Genomic DNA, 19815 nt, shown 5'->3' with positions numbered 1-19815 from the left:
TAGAATAACACTGCAGAAGTTTCAGAGATGACCCAACAATGAAGAATTTTCAATATTGGTTGGTGTTGAGGTTCATTAGCTCAGTTCAGTTCAGTTCAACAAATTCTCACCAATACCTGCCAGGGACAGAAGGAACCAAGACTTTCACTCATATTGCACAATCCCTTGGGTGAGAGAGATACATGAATATTAAATTATAATTCAGGGCTATATATGACAAAATAGTAATGTACAAAGAATGCTGTAAGGAAGCAGAATGGGGGCATGCATCTACTTGGCAGATGCCAGGTGTGATGACCCGGAGGAAATGTTAGATGAAGTGACTCTTCTCCACCAGAGAGTTATGGCCAGGGTCAGTGAAGCCCCACCCAGTAGCTGTAACACTGTGACCTTTGGCCCTCAGTTCACTCTGCTGAATGATGCTGGATCCTGATCCTCCCCTTCTTCACTGGTCTCTCCTACATACCAAGGACCACAGAGATCTGTCTGCCTTATTTGGGAGTCCAATTGCCAGGTACATCTTCATCTTATTCTTTAAAAAATAAATAAATAAATAAGCAACAGTGATATTTGTTAATATGTTTGAACTCAGCTTGGAAAGAGAGATGCTATGTATCAGGCTCCTTTAGGAATTCCAACAAAGGTTAGCACTCAAGCTGAGTCAGAAAGGGTGAAAAGAGGTAAGTCAGACAGTAGTGTTAGATTCCTACAAAGGAAGTGGTTCTGAGAATGTCCACAAGGTCCAGAGCAATCTTTAGTGCCCAGCCCCCAGCTCACTGTCCTTCTTGAAATGGTCATTTAAAGCAGGCTTGGGTTTTCTATTATGCAACCCTGTGCATGTCTCTAAGCCCCATTCTCCTTTAAACAATACCACTCACTTCACAGTATTGTTAACAACGAATATGGAAATATAAAGAGAATTTCTGGCTCACTGGAACACCCTGGTCCAACACTCAGCTGTTACTTTCCATATTGCAAAGGACAGGGCTTAGTACATATTAAGTTGTTTAGTGAAGTATGCTTATTAGCTCTTCAGAGCTGGGGAAAGAGAAAGACTCGTCCCTGCCCCACTTCCTCCTGCTCTCCTTGAACACATACATTTGTGAAGCAGAGGCCCACTGAATTAACTCGTGGTGTCAACATTTCTATCCACATTGCTGCAATTGACTGCAGCCTGAACAATGGCTCTTGGTTGATGTATGTCTGGGACAAAACTGCAACGTGGCCTCTGTGGATTGAACACCATTAAGCATTACAAGAAGAATCAAAAGAAAACACAGCATGTAAACAAACTCCCAAGATCCCACATAAGAAGGTCCTTCACTTCACTACATAAAACCCACAAAGGAAAAGAGTTACTCTGACCGCCCCCCACTGATTCCTATTTCCAGCTCATCCAAGAGTTGGCCCTCTGCCTGTCTGCAGACAGGAAACGCTCCTGGTTTGCTGACATGCTTCGCCTCCGTAACCCAGGGCTTCCATCTGTCCACATGGTCAGACTTTCTTCCCTAACCACATAGAGGAGCTGGTTTTCTTCTGACCCTTCTGCTCTCCTCTTGTCCTCAACCCCCTGCATGGACTGGACATGGCTCATACTGGCCCTTTGCCCAGGCAGCCTTCTCCTCCACCCCTCACACACCAAAGCTTCATTAAATTAGTCATTTGGACTTTCCATGGTTTAGCTGAAGGTCATTTGCTTTAACTGTGAGCCAAAGGAGAGGCATCTCTGCAGGCGGTTGCAGAACCACGGTCTAGCTCTGTGTGCCCACGTGACTGCCCTGGTAAAACAAACATCACTGCCCATCAACTGGAAGACAAGAGTGCCCTCCAAGACACCAACAAGGAGGTCGTTCCTCAGTGACAACTCTTGCTTCCCTCCCTGACAGGACAGGCAATTGCCTAAGCTTTTTATGCTTCATTTTTTCCAACTAGGAAAAAAAGATACTCAACTTCCTCACGGCGGTGATCTGAGGACATATTAACCAATTTCTGAAAATCTCCTTAAGAGTTTGACCAGAGGAGGTAAAAAATGACCATTCTCCCTCCAGAAGTACCAAGACTAAACAAAAACAGCAACAACTTTACCTATTTTGTTGGTGCCGAAAAACAAATTATCAGTGAAAGCAAACCTAGGTCTCTTTATATAATTTTTCATCTCTGAGCTGGAACTTTAGCATTATGAGGCAATAAAACAAAACACAGCAGAATCCTAAACTTGATGTTCTTTTGGCCTGTGTCTGGCTTGTAGTGGTGGGTGGACTCTGTCTGTAATCACAGTGGTTGTAAAGGTCCTCCGCCATGTCTCAACCAGGCTGTCAAGGAAGAAGTAGGTAGCGCTGGATTAGGAACAGCAGTGGGCTGAGGAGAGGATTCAAACCCTTTTTCTGGAAGTATTGCTATGGTTCAGCAGAGGAAAAAAGTACCAGAAAGGCAGATACTACATGAAGAGATTGGTAAACATTCTGTATTTTGTAGGTGTTTTGAAGTTGGCATTTGGAGAATGCAATGAAGATTCAAAACTTCAGAAGTCAGGGTGCATATAGGAACAAATCAGCTGCAGGATGCACAATCTTCATTTTTAATAAGGAGTGACACTTGGGAGGAGATGTCACTTCCTAATGTCCTAATGATGATCTCCTACAGGATGTCCTCATGTCCAAAGCTAGTGATATCTCAAACACTCTCAGACGTCATGGAGCTTTGCCCATGAAATCATATCAAATATAGAAAGTATTATTTATCAGTCCATGTGTAAACACTAGCTGTCTGTGTAGGAACAGAAGGGCTATGGGAGGAGAATATTTTTCATTATGAATCTTTAGGGGACTTTGGCAAAATATGGTCAGCCTTCTGACCGTCTAAGTGTTATCTCTCCTCCACTCCCATTCTTGACTGGCAAGAAAAACATACTCATGTAATATGCATAAAAAATCATTAGAAATAACTGTATTTTAAGCTTCTCTTGTTATAAAAAATTTGCTTCTTGCAAGTAATGGTCAACTTATCTATACCTATGATACATAACTGTCTGTATATCAATATTAGATAAGTCTAATCTCAATACCGACCAGACAGATAGATAGATACATACACATGTACATATAAAGCTTGTTGCGGGTGGGGGGGGGGGGAGGTCACAAAATACTTCAATGGCCAGAAAGAATCCAAATAAAGAGAAAGCCTAGAAATTATGTATTTGTTGCTTATGTCACCTCTGTGGGTAACAGCTTCTGTAAACTCACTATCTGACAAATTAAGGTTAACTTTTACTGTTTTGTTTTTCTTTTCTTTCTCATAAAATTACCTATTTTGAGCCATAGGGAGTGGTCCCCATTTCTTGTATCCCATTCCATTTTAACTCAGTTCAAGGAGAATTATCTATTGTGCTTCCAGGGTTATGATGTTTGGTATTCAAAAGAAATATAAATCACTTCCTGTTCTCAAGGTATTCTAAGCTCTGTGGGGAAGATAGGCTAAATAGAAAAAGTCTTTGTTTGAGAGGATATGACTATTGCTAAAATAAATTACGTAGATAACAGATGCTACAGAGTCCCATATACTCCATGATTTGGTTAAAAAAAAATCAGTTTATGTACAGAGGAAAGAATCCTAATTCTTATAGTCTGCTCGTGTGTGTTGGTTTCCCCAATACAGTGGACCACCAAATTGTATTTCTCTAGCTTTGTTTTATTGGTCCTGGAGTGACCAGGCCCTCATATGGATATAGGCTCTAACAATCAAGATACAACCCAGGAAGACCATCTGCCCAGGTGTTCCTGTGTGGCACAGGGCAAGTCCAGAGCGATCACAGATGTTAAGGTCAGCTCATGAGAAACCGCTAGGGAGAGACTCCAGTGCTAGCATGAATCTCCACTCCTAATGCCTCTGAAAACTTTGACAATAGGTAGGCAAGATTATTCCTGAAATCTGATGATTTCCTTTGGATGGAACTTGCACGTTCTATTTTACATATAATGTTTATTTTTTTTTAATTTCACAGAGGAACTCTAGTTTCTAGATAGAATGGTCAGAAGTGAAATTACTGTGCAAGAACTAGTCAGAGGCATTGCTGCCCAACAACTCTCCAGGCCTTACTGAAATTGTTATTTAGAACAAGCATTATCCAGATGCCCAGGTAGAGATAGAGTTTTGTAAGGGGATATGGGTAAGGCTTCATTTTCTCAATATCACTTTGGGGAAAGGAAATAAGATTTGGCCTTATTAGGAGAATAAAGTCTTTGAGAGAAATGGTAAACTGTAAGAAAGAAAGTGTGAAAATCCCAAAAGGTGTGCCTTTGAACCTTTCCAATTAACATGAGAGCAAAATTCTTTTTCTTTGTTCCTATTAATAAGTGGATAAAAGGCTGCTGCTGTTTCTCATGATTCACAGATTCGGAAAATATTGATTTGTAAGAAATCCCTGAGGCTCAAGTGAAATTAATGTGATTTTCATAAATACAAATTGTATCAGAACTGTTGTCATAGAAACTTGAGTGGAAAGACAAGCAGAAGCATGAGAAACAGGAGAAACTTACAGCCTTTTTTGGTTCAGATACAGGGCCTGTTATGTTGTGGTTTGGATATGAGGTGTCCCCCCAAAGCTCATTGTGAGACAATGCAAGAAGGTTTAGAGAAGAAATGATTGGGCTACAAGAGCCTTAAATAATCAGTGAATTAACTCCCTGGTGGAATTAAGTGAGTGGCTGAAGGTGGTGGGTCATTGGGGGAGTGCCTTTGGGGTATATATTTTGTATCTGGTGAATGGAGTCTCTCTCTGCTTTTTGGTCATTATATGAGCTGCTTTTCTCCACCACATTCTTCTACCATGATGTTCAACTTCACCTTAAGTGTGGAGGAATGGAGCTTACTGTCTATGGACCAAGACCTCTGAAACCATGAGCCCTCAAATAAAATTTTCTTCCTTTAAAGTTGTTCTTATTAGGTCTTTTAGTCACAGCAGCAAATAAGCTGACTGAAACAGGGACCCTTGCATTTTCCAACCCAGAAGGGGTCTCTCTAAACTGTAAACCTTGCTGTCTACTGCTGGATAAGATCTTCTTAGCAAGATGTTCAATGTCTTTAAGTCATCAGCCTTAAATCACTTTTCCAGGCTAATTTGTTGTCAGGCCCTTTCTCCATCTTTTCTGAAGACATGTTAGATTCCCAGCCATGCCCCAAACCAGTATTTCTCAAATGTCTGGTAGTATCTAAACCACCTGAAGGGCTTGTGAAAACAGATCGCAGGGCTAGCTCCATCTCCAGAGTGGCCTGAAACTCTGCATTGCTAGTAAGTTCCCAGGTAAGTGATGCTGTGGCTGCTATGTCTGGAGACCCCAGTTAGAAAACTACCTGCCCTGTTTCCTCTACTTTTACACTAGATCCACCTTACTTAAAAAATCACATTCTAAATTTATTACAGCATGTCCTGTAGTATTTATTGCCTTACATTAGGAAGGAGCATGTGTTTTAATAAGTTTTGTATCTCTCATCTGCCTTTCCCCTATGGGAAGAGATCAGAGAGTGTTTGTAAGTTAAAATCAGCATGAAACTAGGAAACCATTTTCAGAGGCTGCAGAAAGTCCCCAGGTGCTTGTTTCCAGGACCCCACACAGCAGGCAAAGAGGAAGAAGCCCTGATATATTCTCTTTTTTTTTATATCCAAAAGAGTAAATAGAATTTATTTATACAAAAAGATAAAGCTAATATACATATACATATATGTATATTAGCTTTATCTTTTTGTTTAAATAAATATATAATATTTTTTTAAATCTTAATTGACACTTGAACCTGGTTGGCAAGAAGGACTCCCAAGTCAGAAAGTCCCAACTGTGTTACTTTCACATTCCATGGCCTTTAGCATGTAGGTACACCTAAGTTCAATGTTCCCATTTCTAAGGTGGGAACTAAAATTCCCTACTTTACAGATGTGTTTACAGGATTCAAAAGCATGAAAAGAATCTGCCTTAGTCCTGAGCTTGCCACCCCACAGGTCCTCATACAGTGTCTATTATGCATTATAAGTGTAAGTTTGGGTGAGTGCACAACCCCCTAGGAGTGACCCTTGGTGAACACTTGCCTGTTAATCACTGTACAAGGTTGACAAATAGCTGCAGGATAACTAGAGTGCAGGACAACATTTTCCCTGAGTATCAGTGACCCCAATTTCTGTGGGCAGGGATAAATCTTCCATTTTAATAAAATTCTGGAGTCTATAGGAAGGGAGAATGTCTCTGAGTGAAGCCTGTGGAAACTGCATTGCTGAGTGGAGTAGGGAGCCTCCCTGAGGAACAGTCTCAGAGAAGATGCCTGTGTAGTGCAACTGGAAACATTCAGACCCGGAAACAGTAGGGATGTAGAGGGGAGGGCAAGGGAATTAGATTTCCTCAGCCTCCCCCTCACAAATCAATCACAAAGGAAATAGGCATTTGAGGAAAAAGTTCCCTTAGAATGTATTTTTTTATTTGTACTTGTATTACCTCATCTCATAAATCTCATTCCCCTTGAACAGAACAGCTCTGATCTTTCTCAGTCTCTTACTAGGTTCCCTTTTGACTCCACGAGATGGACAAAGGAAACTTGAAATCCAGCACCTGGGGAAGGTGGCATGTGAAGGGGCTGACAGTAGGGTCACTTCAGATTGAGAATGGGTGGTATGAAACTGAGTCTCTGAATAACTTTAAGTTACTGGAATTGCTTACTTGCTTGCTGGAGAAAGAATCTGAAGCAATAAAACATGACTTCAGGGCCTATCTTATACCTTATGTAAGATGGTGTTTTCATGCTCAGTGCTCATGTGTCCTGAATCACATTGAACAGGCATCAAGCTTATATGCTCCTCCAGTGTTCACAGAGCGTCACCATGTTCAGGAATGACCCCCATTTCAGCTTCCAAATGATCTCCCAATTTAACTCCTGTCTCCCCAGTCATAAGAAACTAGATAATGAGATTTGGTTTGGGAAACAGAATCATTATAATGTATGTCCTTCATTTCACAGACAAGGGAAGCTGGGTCTTAAAATAGGTTGGTGCCAGCACTCTTTCAACCCTCAACTCAATACTTCCCTACTGTACAGCCTACAATACAGCCATCATATTCATTTTCAGCTCTTAATATGCTGCAGGTCTCAGCTTTCTGTTTGTTTGATGAGAATAAAACTAAAGTTAAAGAGGAGGTTGTCTAAAAATCTCAACATGGAAACATTTTCTGAACTCTCTCCTTTTTATTCTTTCATTTTTTTGCAATAAACATATCCAGTTCCTTACATGCAGAATCAAGTCTGGCTTTTTTTTTTTTGCTTTTGCTTTCATAAGAGGCTCATAAAAGCAAGTCTTAACTCCTCCGTCTGGTACAAAACAAAGCTTATTACAGGGCTAATAAAAAATCTTTTCGTGTAGGCCTAGCACCTGCTCTATTCCAAGAACTGTACTAGGTATTAGGTATTAGAAGATAAAGACCCTGTCTTCATAGAACTTACAGTTTAGCTTAACTGCTTTGAGCAAGATGATTTGTGATGGACTCTTTGTGAGGTTGTCTTAGACACAAAAAGCGCAAGGTCTGGCATAGTTTAATTAAATGACCATCCTTTCCAATTAGCCATGAAAAGCACTGCTTGTATAGCTATGTCATTATCACTTCCTGACTGGATTAGTGTAATCCATGATATGCAGGCCTTCTGTGCTCCAGCACTTCCTCTAGGGATTTGCAACTTTTGCAAAAACCCCAGCTTTAGAAGGCTGCCTGAGCCAAGACTTCATTACTCACATTACTCCTTGTGCCAAGCAAACTTCACAGACTTCCTTTACAGCGGAGCACACACTGTAAATGTTCTGTAGTTTTAAGGGATGCACAGAAATCTCTTCCCCAGTCCTGGGGCTGTCTCTGCAGTTTAAGTATATACGTCCTTCATTCCAAGCAAAAATTGGCAATTTCCAGCCCCAGACAACATATGTGTTTATCTCCCATTCCCTGTCAAGAAAAACCTATGTACTGTAGAAATGATTCAGGCCTTCAGTAGAATCAATGAAGCTCCTTTGGATTCCTCAAACTCTTTCAACTTTTCTACTTGTCTGGAATGGCTAGTATGGAAACTTGCTTTATGCCCACAATGTTATTCTTTCAGTCATAAACTCATGAAACTCATTTTTTTTTTTAAATCAGGAACAAAATAATCCTGGACACCAACTAGAAATATCTCAAGTGAGAGAAGTAAGTTACTTTGACAAGGTGGCAGTCAAGATTAGAGCCCAAGTCTTCCAACTGATCTAAAGAGCTACAGTGTCCTTTCTACCAGATAGTTTTTAATAAGTAGGAACCTTAATAAATAGTTCCAGTGATCTTTGCCATATATCCACAATCGCTCTCAACATTTTCAGAAAGGAACATTTTTTATCTTTAGGTTGTCCAACTCTTCAGTACTATTATGGAAAGTTCTCTGAAAACACCACTTCTCATTGAAAATATTGCTCAGTTATGTATCAGTAAATAGATTTTCAGTGTTAGGGCAGGAAAAATGCCCATTAAAGGATGTTCTAGCTTCTGAAAACACTGGGATTTCACAAATCCAAGCTGAGTGAAATAGATCAGAGTGTTCTATAACCTTCTAGTTATGGGTCACTCTGTCTCTGTGAATCTAGTCATAAAAGCATACAAATTCAGAGCTGAAGGAACTTCAGAGATCATCTTATCAATTCCTTCAGTTTAAAGGTGAAGAACGCAAGACCCAGAAAATACCAGAGATTTGCCCTCAGCTATAGAATGAGTAAGGGGCCTGGCCTTTCCCCTCTGTCATGCTGTCCTGTAACAAAGGCCTGTGGCAGCTGATATAGCCCTGTTTTCTCCATCCCAGGAGTCTAGCACCAATACTGCTGCTAGTTAGCTCTTTACATAAAATGTCTAAGACAGTAGAAAATGCTCTTGGTTTTTGTTTAGGTGATACAGTTTGTAACAAAGCCCCAAACTGACCTTTTCTACAGCAGGAGGCATAAGCCAATGTACAACAAATCTCTGGATACAACACAGGGTAAAGAGAAAAGTGAAAAACTGCTTTATCGTGATCTTTAAAAAGTCGCATCAAAGATCTGATAGTAACTGTGCATCGTATAACCTTTGATGTCTGAGAATTAAGACACAGAGTGGTGTGCTTTCATAACCAAAACAAGCACAAAAAGTGTTCTTCTATTTAAAGGGCAATAAGCCTCCCCACAGAGCTGATTGGGGAAGAAACCCACCCATCCTTTCTTCTTCCTCTTCCCTGAACTTGTACATTGTATTTCTCTAAATACCGGAGTGCCCAGAAATTCCAAGGGCAGGAATTTTAGAATAGTAATTTGTTTTTTCTATAAAAATAATGCAATATCACTAGAAAAAGTTTGGAGCATACAGAAAATTACAAAAAGAAAAGTAAAAAAGATCTGTATATCTATACCTGTCTATAAATTCTGTTATTTTTAAAGATATACATCTTACCAGTGTTTCTTTGGGGCATGAATACACAGGTATTTTTTCACTTACATTGGCCTCACATCATTACACATTGTTTTGTTGTGTTTCTTTTTTCTCCCACATCACAATTTATCAGGAACATATCTTCTCCCTAAGCAATTCTTAAACTTTAGTAAACATCAGAGTCCTAGAAGGCTTTTTAAAACTGAGTACTGAGTTTGAATCTCAGTTTCTGATGCAATAGCTCTAGGGTGGTGGTGCATAATTTGCATTTCTAATCAGTTTTCAGGAGATATTGATATTGTAGGTCTAAGGAACAGAGTCAGTATAGTACAACATAACTTGAGGGAAAAAAATGACTGTATTCTTTTGAGCAAGTGTTTCTTATAAAAGACATTAGGCCTCATTTCAAAATGTTATAAATAATATGTGATAAAAATTTGTTATTTTTGCCTCTCTCCATTTGAGAGAGAGAGAGAGAGAGAGAGAGAGGTCTCTCTGTTGAGGTATAATCACATACCACTAAAATCTGTGTATTTATGTGTACAAATATTTTATTTTGGTGGGATAAATTCTAAAAAGAATACCTGGGTCAAAGATTACCAACTTCTTAAAGGTTTTTGATACACCTTAGAAATTGTACTCTAAGGTTATACATAATTATGTTCTCGAAGCAGAGGATGAGAATCTCATTTCCTGACTTCCTGGGGCAACCCAGAATATCATAATTTTAAGAAGAGCTTTACCAAATTGAAAAGAGAAAAACATAGTAATATTGTTGTTTATATTTATACGTCTTTGACATCAGTTGAGGTTGAACATTTTCCCTCACGTATTTTATTGGCATAGGTATTTAAGATTTTGTGAATGGTTCTGCCTTAAGCAAAATATTGTGCTTAAATGTATCATTTATAACCTAAGACCATGCAGACACAAGTCATCTTAATGACAGACTAGCAGACACAAGGGACATCCTACATAAAGTATTTCCTACATTTCTCTTTGAGTAGCAGCATCCATCTCTCTCTCTCTCTCTCTCTCTCTCTCTTTCTCTCTCTCTCTCTCTCTCTCTCTCTCTCTCTCTCACACACACACACACACACACACACACACACCTCAAACTGTGAAGAATCTCCAGGCTATGGAGAGTCCCATTAAAAGCCAGGAAAATGAAGTAGTTTGAAAACTCGTGACTGAATTTAGTAAGTCAATTTTAAAGCAAACAGCCAATTGCATTTAGTTAAAGGCTAAGTGTGATCAGTTTAATTTTAAAAGAAAGTGGTTATTTTACTTAAGTTAAATAGTTTTTCATTTTGTTTTCTGCTCTGCTGTGGGTGTGCATGGGCTAAGTCTGCACAGTGCTCCCCTTGTATCGGATGACTGGAAGAAAAGACCCAAGGAGAGAGAATAGCTGCCGATTGCTGCCACCACAGAAGGCTTAAGGTCAAATATCCATGGTTAAAGATTTCTTGGGCTCCTTGGCCTTCACTGGGAAGAAATGTCATATATATTTGCACAGGGAAAGGGAGTTGGTGCCCAGTACATCCAACACACAGGCAGTTTGCTCTAGGTTTCATCCTGGGATATAGTAAAGTAAACTGCCTAGTTTTTGAGAAAAATTTCATTTTCCTTAAGTTCTTCTGAATGAAAACAAGGTAGTCTTCCATTAAACCAGCATGATCAGGAATTGCAGTACCCTGTCCTGCCCTGTTAACTGGTCACCCTCTGAAGCCTGTGTGTTATGGATACTTCCTTAGTGTTCTTCTCTTTTTGCTTTATACCCTCTTCTTGAGGGATGGTCTCTGCCCTTGTCCCTGTGGCTTCAATTCCCACCCTCAGTGAGGACTTGCTCCTTGGCCTTGGTAAATGCCTTTTGGGAGTACATCTTCATTGGAAGGGCCAACGGATCATTCAAAGCTTACCTTTTAAAAACTGAACTCCTCATCTCTCTCCACCTCAACTTCCTCTTTTTGGAGTCCTTAATTCAGTTAATGCTGGTGCCATTCATGTTGGAAAATCTCAAGTCTTGTCTGGATTCTCTGTTTCCATGGTCACTGGATCCTGCCTCAGATAAGGGCCTCAAAATGGTTCCTCCTTCTCTCCTCCCACTGCCTGTGCCTCAGCCCAGACCTTCCAGATCTCCTGTCCTCACCACGTCCACTCTCCTTGCTAGTCTTCTTCCTCCACTCCAGTCCACTGCAAGCCTTCCACACTGGCCTCATCTTCCTGCCTAGGAAAGCGGATAACGTCACTCTGGGCTGCCTGTGGATGGCCGCCCAGAGGACTAATCTTTGACTTGGCTCCTGAGACCTTTCACCACCATGCTCCTCTTCTTCCTCCCTCTCACTCCGTCCCTTCCCTCAGGCCTTGCTCTGGTCACATTGCATCTCTACTGCTAGAACAAGGGATTTTTAGTCATTCACCCCTCCTGGTTGCGTACTTGCCTCTCCCTTTCATTTGCCACAAGATCCCCTCCTTATCCTTCAATAGCAGCTGAAATAAGTGGCCTCATTTGTTAATTCATTCACTTAGTTGACATATTACTTCTAGGATGTAGCATTTGAAAAACACTGTGCTAAGGGAAGCCAGATAGAATCCTTGTTCTTCAGGGTTATGAACTTTCCTTCAAGGCTTTCCTCACCTTTGGCAGTTAATATTTCCTCTTTCCTGTCCTTGCATTCTGTTCACACGATTGTTATAATAATTAATAAACCATAATGTAATCACATATGTATGCATGTGAAGTCTGGATTCCTAATGAGGCTGCAATGATTGTGGCCTACCCATCTGTATATTCGATAAAGCCATTGAACATAGTGGTTAAGATCCTAGGTTTTAGAATAGACTACCTGAGTTCAAACACTGCTGCTACTAGTGACAAGCTCTATTACTTTGGAAATTGTTCTTGCTCTCTCCGTGCTTTGGTTCATTCCTCTGTTGAAGGAAAATAATAGTAGTTACTTTAAAGTTGTATGGATTAAAGAAGTTAAGATATGAAAGCAATTAGTACAGATTGTACTCCGCTTTTATTAATTCCATTACAGTGTCTCATATCAGAAAGCCTCAATAAAATCTGACTGAATGAGTGGAAAGTTACTATTTAAATATAATAGGACCTATTTATCTGTCTAGACAGAGACTATATCAAGGAGTGGGGGTGGGGGGTGTAGTTCATTGGCAGAGTGCTTGCCTGTCATGTACAAGGCCCTGGGTTCAATCCCCAGCACTGAAAAAAAAAAAAAAAAAGAAAGAAAGAAAAGAAATTGTATCAGCTTATTCTCAGGAATGAGAATGGTGAGCAGAGATGAAAGCCAGATAGCACAAGACAGTGATTCTGACTTAGCTATTTAAGAATAGATCTCAGAACCTGCATTTCTAATAAGCCTGTGTGCATAGATAGACCTTCGACCATATGTTGAGAAACTCTTGCCCTTTGGCAAGATATCTTAGACTCCCTTCTCTGCTGAGTGTCCTGGAACCACATATTGACCCTGAGTGAAGGGACTGGAGAGGTCCTGTTGATCACGGTGGTATAGTGCCAAAAGACCCTCAAGCACCCCCTTGTAGAAGACAAGAGAGGGGAATGAAGTATGTAAAACTTGCTATGTGGACATCATCAGCTCCATAGGCTGTGCTGGTTGGAGTGGGCTGAGCTTTTTAGCCTGCTTAGGTTATTTTCCAAGAACTGGTAATGCAGCAACGGTATTTAGGGCACCTCAGTGTTGCTATTCGTGTCTGAGCTTCACCACAAATTTCAGGTTGGGTTACTTTATTATTATTAATCTGTCACAAATTATGCATCTGACATCCAGCAGGTCAGTGCCTTTCTGGGCTTCTTTTTATGATGAGTGGACTATGTTATTATGTCTCTAAGATTCCTTCCTACCCTGTTGTTCTGACTCCCATGTGGGGAACTACACACCATTGACTGAAAGACTGAAAGAATTAATGCCCTTCCTAAGAGAGAATAGTTTACTCTGTATTGACCTCAGGGTCAGTTTCCAAATGTCAATCAATAGAAACACACCTGAATTTTTAAAGGTGAAGATAGAGTGCCAGCTCTACTGTGCATCGTAAGCCAGTACTTACCTATAATAGGAATGAAAAAGCACACCTGAAACAAAGAGCCATTCTCTCCCTCCCTGCTCTGCCTGCAGCCAACCTGCACCATCTAGCACTTTCCCCAAAGGCTGCATTCTCTCACCCTCAGGCCCTGAGGATAGGTCACTCAGGGGTGGGTGCTTAAGCTACTCTTTCCTAAAAGTGTCTTTCTTGTGGAGTTCACTTGTAGAAAGTCACCTGGTCACACCTTTGGGAGTAAATCTAAAGGTGCTATCAAAAGTAAGTCATGACAGGTTTTCTGTAAAGCTGACTCCCTTTCTTACCTTTATTTCTGTTACGCCAGCAACTGGGCAAGAAAGATAAATGTGAGAAAAAGTAAAACTTTGTTTGTTCAGTGTTAACTTACATATCGAAGCGTCTCTGCTTGTGAGTTGTTTTGCTGTATGTTATACTAGGAGAGTGGTCCACAGTGTGTGCCTTTTGGCTGACTGTTCTGGAAGAACCAAGTTTCAGAGAAGGCTTACATACCCAGCATCACACAGCTCATTCTCCTGGCTAGCGTTTGCCACTCTTGCATAAACCAGGGAATCCCAGCCCTTTGTTATTTCTCTCTCTTGTGCCATATCATATAGTGAAAGATTTTCTATCAAATTCCATTGATTAAGTAATAATATTTCCCCATTTAAAACTTAATCAGACACAGATAGCAAATAGGTAATCAATGCTTCTCATCTTCACCTGAGTGCCTGTGATCATTTTATCATTCCAGTGAAAAGGCACAGAAAATGGGCCTCTTGGTGAGTTTATTCAGTCTTATTGCAGATATGGTTTGCTTTCTCTTGAAGCTTTGTAGAAAACTGATGCTGGCTCAAGAATCTCCCTTATTCCTCCATTCTCTATTTTGACAGGAAGCTAAGCACAGTGAGCATAGGTTCTCTTTCCCCTTCATGAAGGGTTAGATGATTTTTGAGGTGTGGATTACCAGGTGGTGAATGGCTGAGGTTTCTTGGTTAAAGCTGTGAGGAGAAAGGGTGAGAAAGCACAGCTTCTGCATGCAGTCTGCACTTTTCTCAGTTCTGGTGAGGGGATGAGAACTAGTTTCACCCTCTGTGGCCACTTGTCCACCCTCCACTTCCTCTCTTCCTCCTTTCCTACTGTCCCCTATGTAACTGATGGGTGAGCATCAGGGAAGGGAGATAAAACCCATTGGAGGGGAGAGTGAACAGGGATGTCAGACTGTGTGTGAGCTGAGGATGACATGCTGTCCACCATCTGTTATCACTTCCTGTCCCAAGGTGATAAAGCACTTCATCACACGAGATAGCTTGTGCCTGTCTGATACCTCCTTCTGCATCAGGACTTTGCCTGGTCAAGGTGGATGCTCCCCTTCTGTGTTGAAATATATTTAAAGGTTGGTTAATTTTCCAGACCCCCCACTCCACTCTGCAATCCATGGGGTTATCTCTAGCCCCTGTGCCTCTGTAAAACAATGAACAAGGCTGGTGTTCAACACACATTTTTAAGAACAAATGAATAAAACTATATGTAAATAAATTTCATACAAAGGACAATGTCCCTTCTGGTTGTCAATGCAGGCCAATAAAACAGAAAATAGGTACTATCCATAGTTAAATTCTAATCAGAGACTAAACAATGACCCAACATCTAGTAAAAAGAGCAAAATCAGAGCTGAGAGACATAGTGGTAGCAAAAAACAAATAATGAATGGTAGATGCCCAGGGAGAGTGGCTGAGGTAAAGGCAATTCCTATGAAAGGAGGAAGGGTAAAGGAAGCTGTGCATTCCTTAGGGTGGGGGCCTCTGTGGGAGGCCTTGCCTGTTTCCTCCATTCTCAACAGCATCCCTCAGAAGAAACATGGTTGCTGACAAGAGGACAGGGATGCTAAGCCCTCAATCTGACCACTCCAGCTAGATTGCTACTTGTTAGATGGCAGGCACCATCCTTCTGTGTCTTTGAACAGTCACTTGCCACAGTGCCCCATTCAGGGAAGTAAGTGGACGACTTGACTAGAGCACTAAGCATAATATATTCTGATCAATAGGGCTGCGATCTTTTTTCTTTCTGTGCACTGATGATTCCAAACAGTAGAGACCTGACCTGTTGTTTGTCACATAATTGGCACTCAATAAATATTTGTTAAATGAATAAATGAGTGTTAAAAGCCTCAAAGAAGGCCATTCTATCCACAGCCGGAGACGAATGGTGTTTCTGGGTAGTGTTTTTGATTAACCCTCCCCAAGATAGCTCACAATTCCTCAACAAAGCAAAAGTTAGCAATAAGCCTTAACTCAGCTGCTTCATCCCCTGCCTGGTGGATTTCTGAGAGTCAGGAGGCCTGATTGGTAGATTTCTGAAAGTCTCCTACTTGGGCAACTTCATTGCTAATGTGTGAAGCAAGATCAGCCAGCTCCTTTTCAAGATATAGGCAAGTTATAGGAGCAAGAGGCTAACTTCTTTCCTTGAACGGGTCTCTGCTCATATCCTTTCACAGAAGAAGGAGACTCTGAGACTATATTACTCTATTTTGGAATTCAGAATAAAACTCCTTCTTCCAGTTGTGCATTTTTGCCCTTAAATGTCACCCTAGAAAACAATGACATGAAAACACAATACTGGTGGTGGAAGAAATTTCACATGAAGTAGTATGTGTAAAAGGAATTTATAATCCTAGAGAATGTGGGTTTACATTTCACTTGTTCTCTTACAACACTCTGTGAATTTACTCAGCTGGTTTCAATAATAATAATTTTTTTTAAATATGGTGGGAATTATTTTTGTATGTGTATATTATGGAATGAGAGACTCTTACAACAAGAATTTAACACCAGTGGAGCACATGTGTACAGATGGAAAAACATGAGTAATTCCCTTTCATATGCTTTCCAGCCTCTCAATATGTAGAACACCACACACTGAATCACAGCCAAAGTGCCTTTCTAATGGGCATCCTTTTTGCCAATTGCCATGGACGATAAGATTCTATTTCCTTCCTAACATCCTTCCCCTCCTTTCACCCCAGCACAATAATTTTTGGCATTTACAAGCCATTCCTTGCCAGGTTTTTGCCCATTAAATACACTACACCTCCTTTCCTTTTGTAGAGGGGGCTCTGAGAACCAAGGGGATATTAGTGAGGTGGGTCCCAGTGCACTTGGACACACACTACAACCATCAGCCACAAAGTTTTTTTTTTTTTTTTTTAATATTTCACCACTGAAGGAGGAATCTCAAACAGAGAGAGTAACTTTTATATTTGTATTCTGACACTCAGGAAGCAAAGGAGAAGAAAAACATTCTGATGAAAATGCTCTTGTAAATAAGAAACTGGAGGGGAGAGCTGATTTTCAGTGGGATGGAGTTTACATTTTTAACAGGTTGTTTGAACAGACCTAGAGATAAAGGGCTAGAGCTAAGGGCAGAAATCAGGTCTGGTCTGGAGAGACTAAGATTTCAAGGGCCATCTGCACAGAAATGGAAGCTTGCAGGAAGGAAAGGGGAGGAAATTAGGTCTGAGACTGAACTTTAAGCGCCATTCACATCTAGGAGGGGTCAGTAAAAAGAATGTCAATGATGGAGGCAGACAGATTCATAAGTGGAAGAGGAGGCAGACAGGCCCCTTGGATATCATGCAAAGAGAAGGGATTTCAGGAAGTCAGAAAGTAGACCATTGACAATGGCAGAGGCCACGGAGGTGCCCAAAGGGTAAGTACAGGTGTTTCCTTGCCTTCCTTTTTCCCTCTTTGCCCACAGATCATAACTCTACTTTGTCCAGCTCCCAACACTCTAGTAGCATTTGGAGCAGACCTGCTTCTCCTGAGAAAGATAGAAGACATCTAGTATTGTCTTTGACTCTTGTTTTTAAAAGTACAGGCACTTTGCAAATTTACATTTGTGATGGGATCCCAGATGCTGACCTCAGCAGCAGTCCTTCCACATGGTGTGTGGATTGGTCACATTATCCTCTCCGAGTCTGTCCAGTTCTCTAGACTGAAAACCCTGCCCAGCTCCCCCCCCATTTGTGGTGGTCACATAAGACCTAAAAGGTTGAATGAATGAAGTTATCTTTTCTGCACTGGAAGATTCATGCCAGCTGCATATCCTACATGAAGATCTCCCTGTGACACTCCAATCTACAGCAATGTCCCTCATCTGAAATTCTATAGTCAACATTTAGACATCAACCATTTTAGTTTTTTAAAAGCAATCTGATCTCCTCAGTGAAACAATAATCTCTTTGAGAAGAGGGACTGTGTCATATACTTTGGGGACACATACAAAGCTTGCAACACATTTAATTGATAACCTGAATTAAATGCCTCTTGTGGCACCCATGATTATTCAAATCTCTTGCTGCTGTTTCCCTCTGACAATGGGTTTGTTTTAAGGAACCCTTTCTTGATTCAGCCTTTGGCTAGAGTAATATTCTTGGAGCCCCAAAACCCTAAGGCATTGTTTTATAATTGCCATTCAGCATTTCCGAGCATTTTGGAAAATGTGGGACCAAGCAGCTCCTTCCTAGCATATTACACAAGCAAGACTGAACAAAGCCAAGAGGGAAAAGCAAGAGGGAAAGATGGTCTAAACTCCTAGGGCTGACAACTTCTTAATCCAAGCCTCTAATAATCACCACAGAGGAATATTTATTTTAGGAGTCTTGCATGCACCTTCATTCTTCCTCTACTGCTTGTTTTGTGACCCAGAAAATTTTACCATCCTTGCAAGAATAAAGGAGTGTGTCAGGTTTTCTTGCAGTAGAGATGCTATTCCTCATCTAGGGAAATGGAAACCAAATTAAACTTTGTTCTGCAACTTAAAAACATATCTCAGGCTGGGGTTGTGGCTCAGTGGTAGAGCACTTATCTAGCATGTGTGAGACACTGGGTTTGATTCTCAGCACCACATTAAATAAATAAATAAAATAAAAGTCCATCAACACTTAAGAAAATTAAAAAAAAATATATCTCAGATGCAAGCCAACAACATAAAACTCCCTGGATGTGGTTGAACTGTTTCTCTCTCTCTCTCTCTCACACACACACACACACACACACACACACACAGCCCCTGCCTGCAAAAAGAGAGGTAGGTAGCACAGAGTTGTCATACAGTCCAGAGAATCAGAAGACCTGGGCTTTTCCATCTTCCTTCTCTTCAGTAATATTTGTCCTTCACATGCTAAGGAAATGGAAATCCAGTTTCTCATGCCTGTAACGATGCTCTCTGAAATTTCAGTTCTATGAGTTGCCTATTGTGAATGCAAAACATAGGCTGCCCCAAATGATATAAAACACACAAGAGCACAGAAGAAGAAGAATGCTTCAACTTGCATGGTGCTTTGTTGTTTAGAAGATGCAATCACACATATAATCTTCCAAATTTCTTACACCTACTGAGTGAGGTAGGTATAGTGATCTAAATTCTTCAGATGAAGATGAGGTTCAGAGATGTTGAGTCATTAACATGCTGTCTTAGAGGAAGTAACCATCAAAGCCAGAACTTGAAGGCAGGTTTGTTTCTTTGGCAAAGCCACACTAACTTGACCCCATGATGTTATCTCCATATAGGTGATACTAGGAACTTAATATTTGTTATAATTCAAATTTATGAAATATATATTTCAAAGTTTAACTCGGAAAATAATAACCTATCAAATATTAAGTGCCTACTGAAATATACTGGATGTGAAACTATGTAGTTCATACATATAAAAATGCTTAATCTTAAAAATGATGTTTGGGGAAAAAATGTAGCACCCTAGTGAGTAAGGCAGCAGCTCGTCTTGAAGTTGGAGAGAGCTACTCTGTGGTACTCTGTAAGTAGGGAGGAATCCTTTTCAGTGAAACATGAGGTCTTCTTGCCACACAGAGAGCCTCAGACCCAGTCTGGCCCTACCATAGGCCTGAGAAAACAGAAGAAGGGAGGCCCCCACTTAAAAGCCTGATTTAATTGCAGCTGAGCTATATCAGACAAGGAAAATGGATGTAGGCATTTATGGAAATAGCATCAAGTCCCTAATTAAGGCCACCAGGTAGTAGGAAGGAAATAGCACAGGTTGTTGAGGGCCAGATGGATAATTTCAGCCACTTTAATCCTTCCTGGTACTTAAAGGGGCCTTGGAGAATATGGCTATAGTGATACTAATGGACAAACGCCCAAAGTCAAAGACTATTTTCTATATAGACAGGGAAAATAGCACACTATATGCCAAGCACTGTTCTGGGCACTAAAAATACTGAGGTGAAAAAAAGAAAATGTCCCTATCTTTGTAGGATTTACAGTCTAGCAG

At 40.7% G+C, this 19815-nt stretch overlaps 1 protein-coding gene and 1 long non-coding RNA gene across 2 annotated transcripts in view; one reads left to right on the top strand and one right to left on the bottom strand.

Annotated features, from left to right (window-relative positions):
- Maml2 (mastermind like transcriptional coactivator 2) overlaps positions 1-19815 on the bottom strand; it is a 326229-nt gene that overhangs the window by 161438 nt on the left and 144976 nt on the right. The gene's annotated exons all lie outside the window — the stretch shown is intronic.
- LOC125613931 lies at positions 3300-7865 on the top strand. Its single transcript, XR_007344527.1, has 3 exons — positions 3300-3436; positions 3482-3486; positions 7855-7865. It is a non-coding gene; the product is annotated as an uncharacterized LOC125613931 (long non-coding RNA).

The sequence above is a fragment of the Marmota marmota genome, unplaced genomic scaffold, assembly GCF_001458135.2.
Source record: "Marmota marmota marmota unplaced genomic scaffold, marMar, whole genome shotgun sequence".
Classification (NCBI taxonomy): domain Eukaryota; kingdom Metazoa; phylum Chordata; class Mammalia; order Rodentia; family Sciuridae; genus Marmota; species Marmota marmota.
Note: the sequence above shows the minus strand (reverse complement) of the source record. Positions and strands in the feature narration are given on the sequence as shown.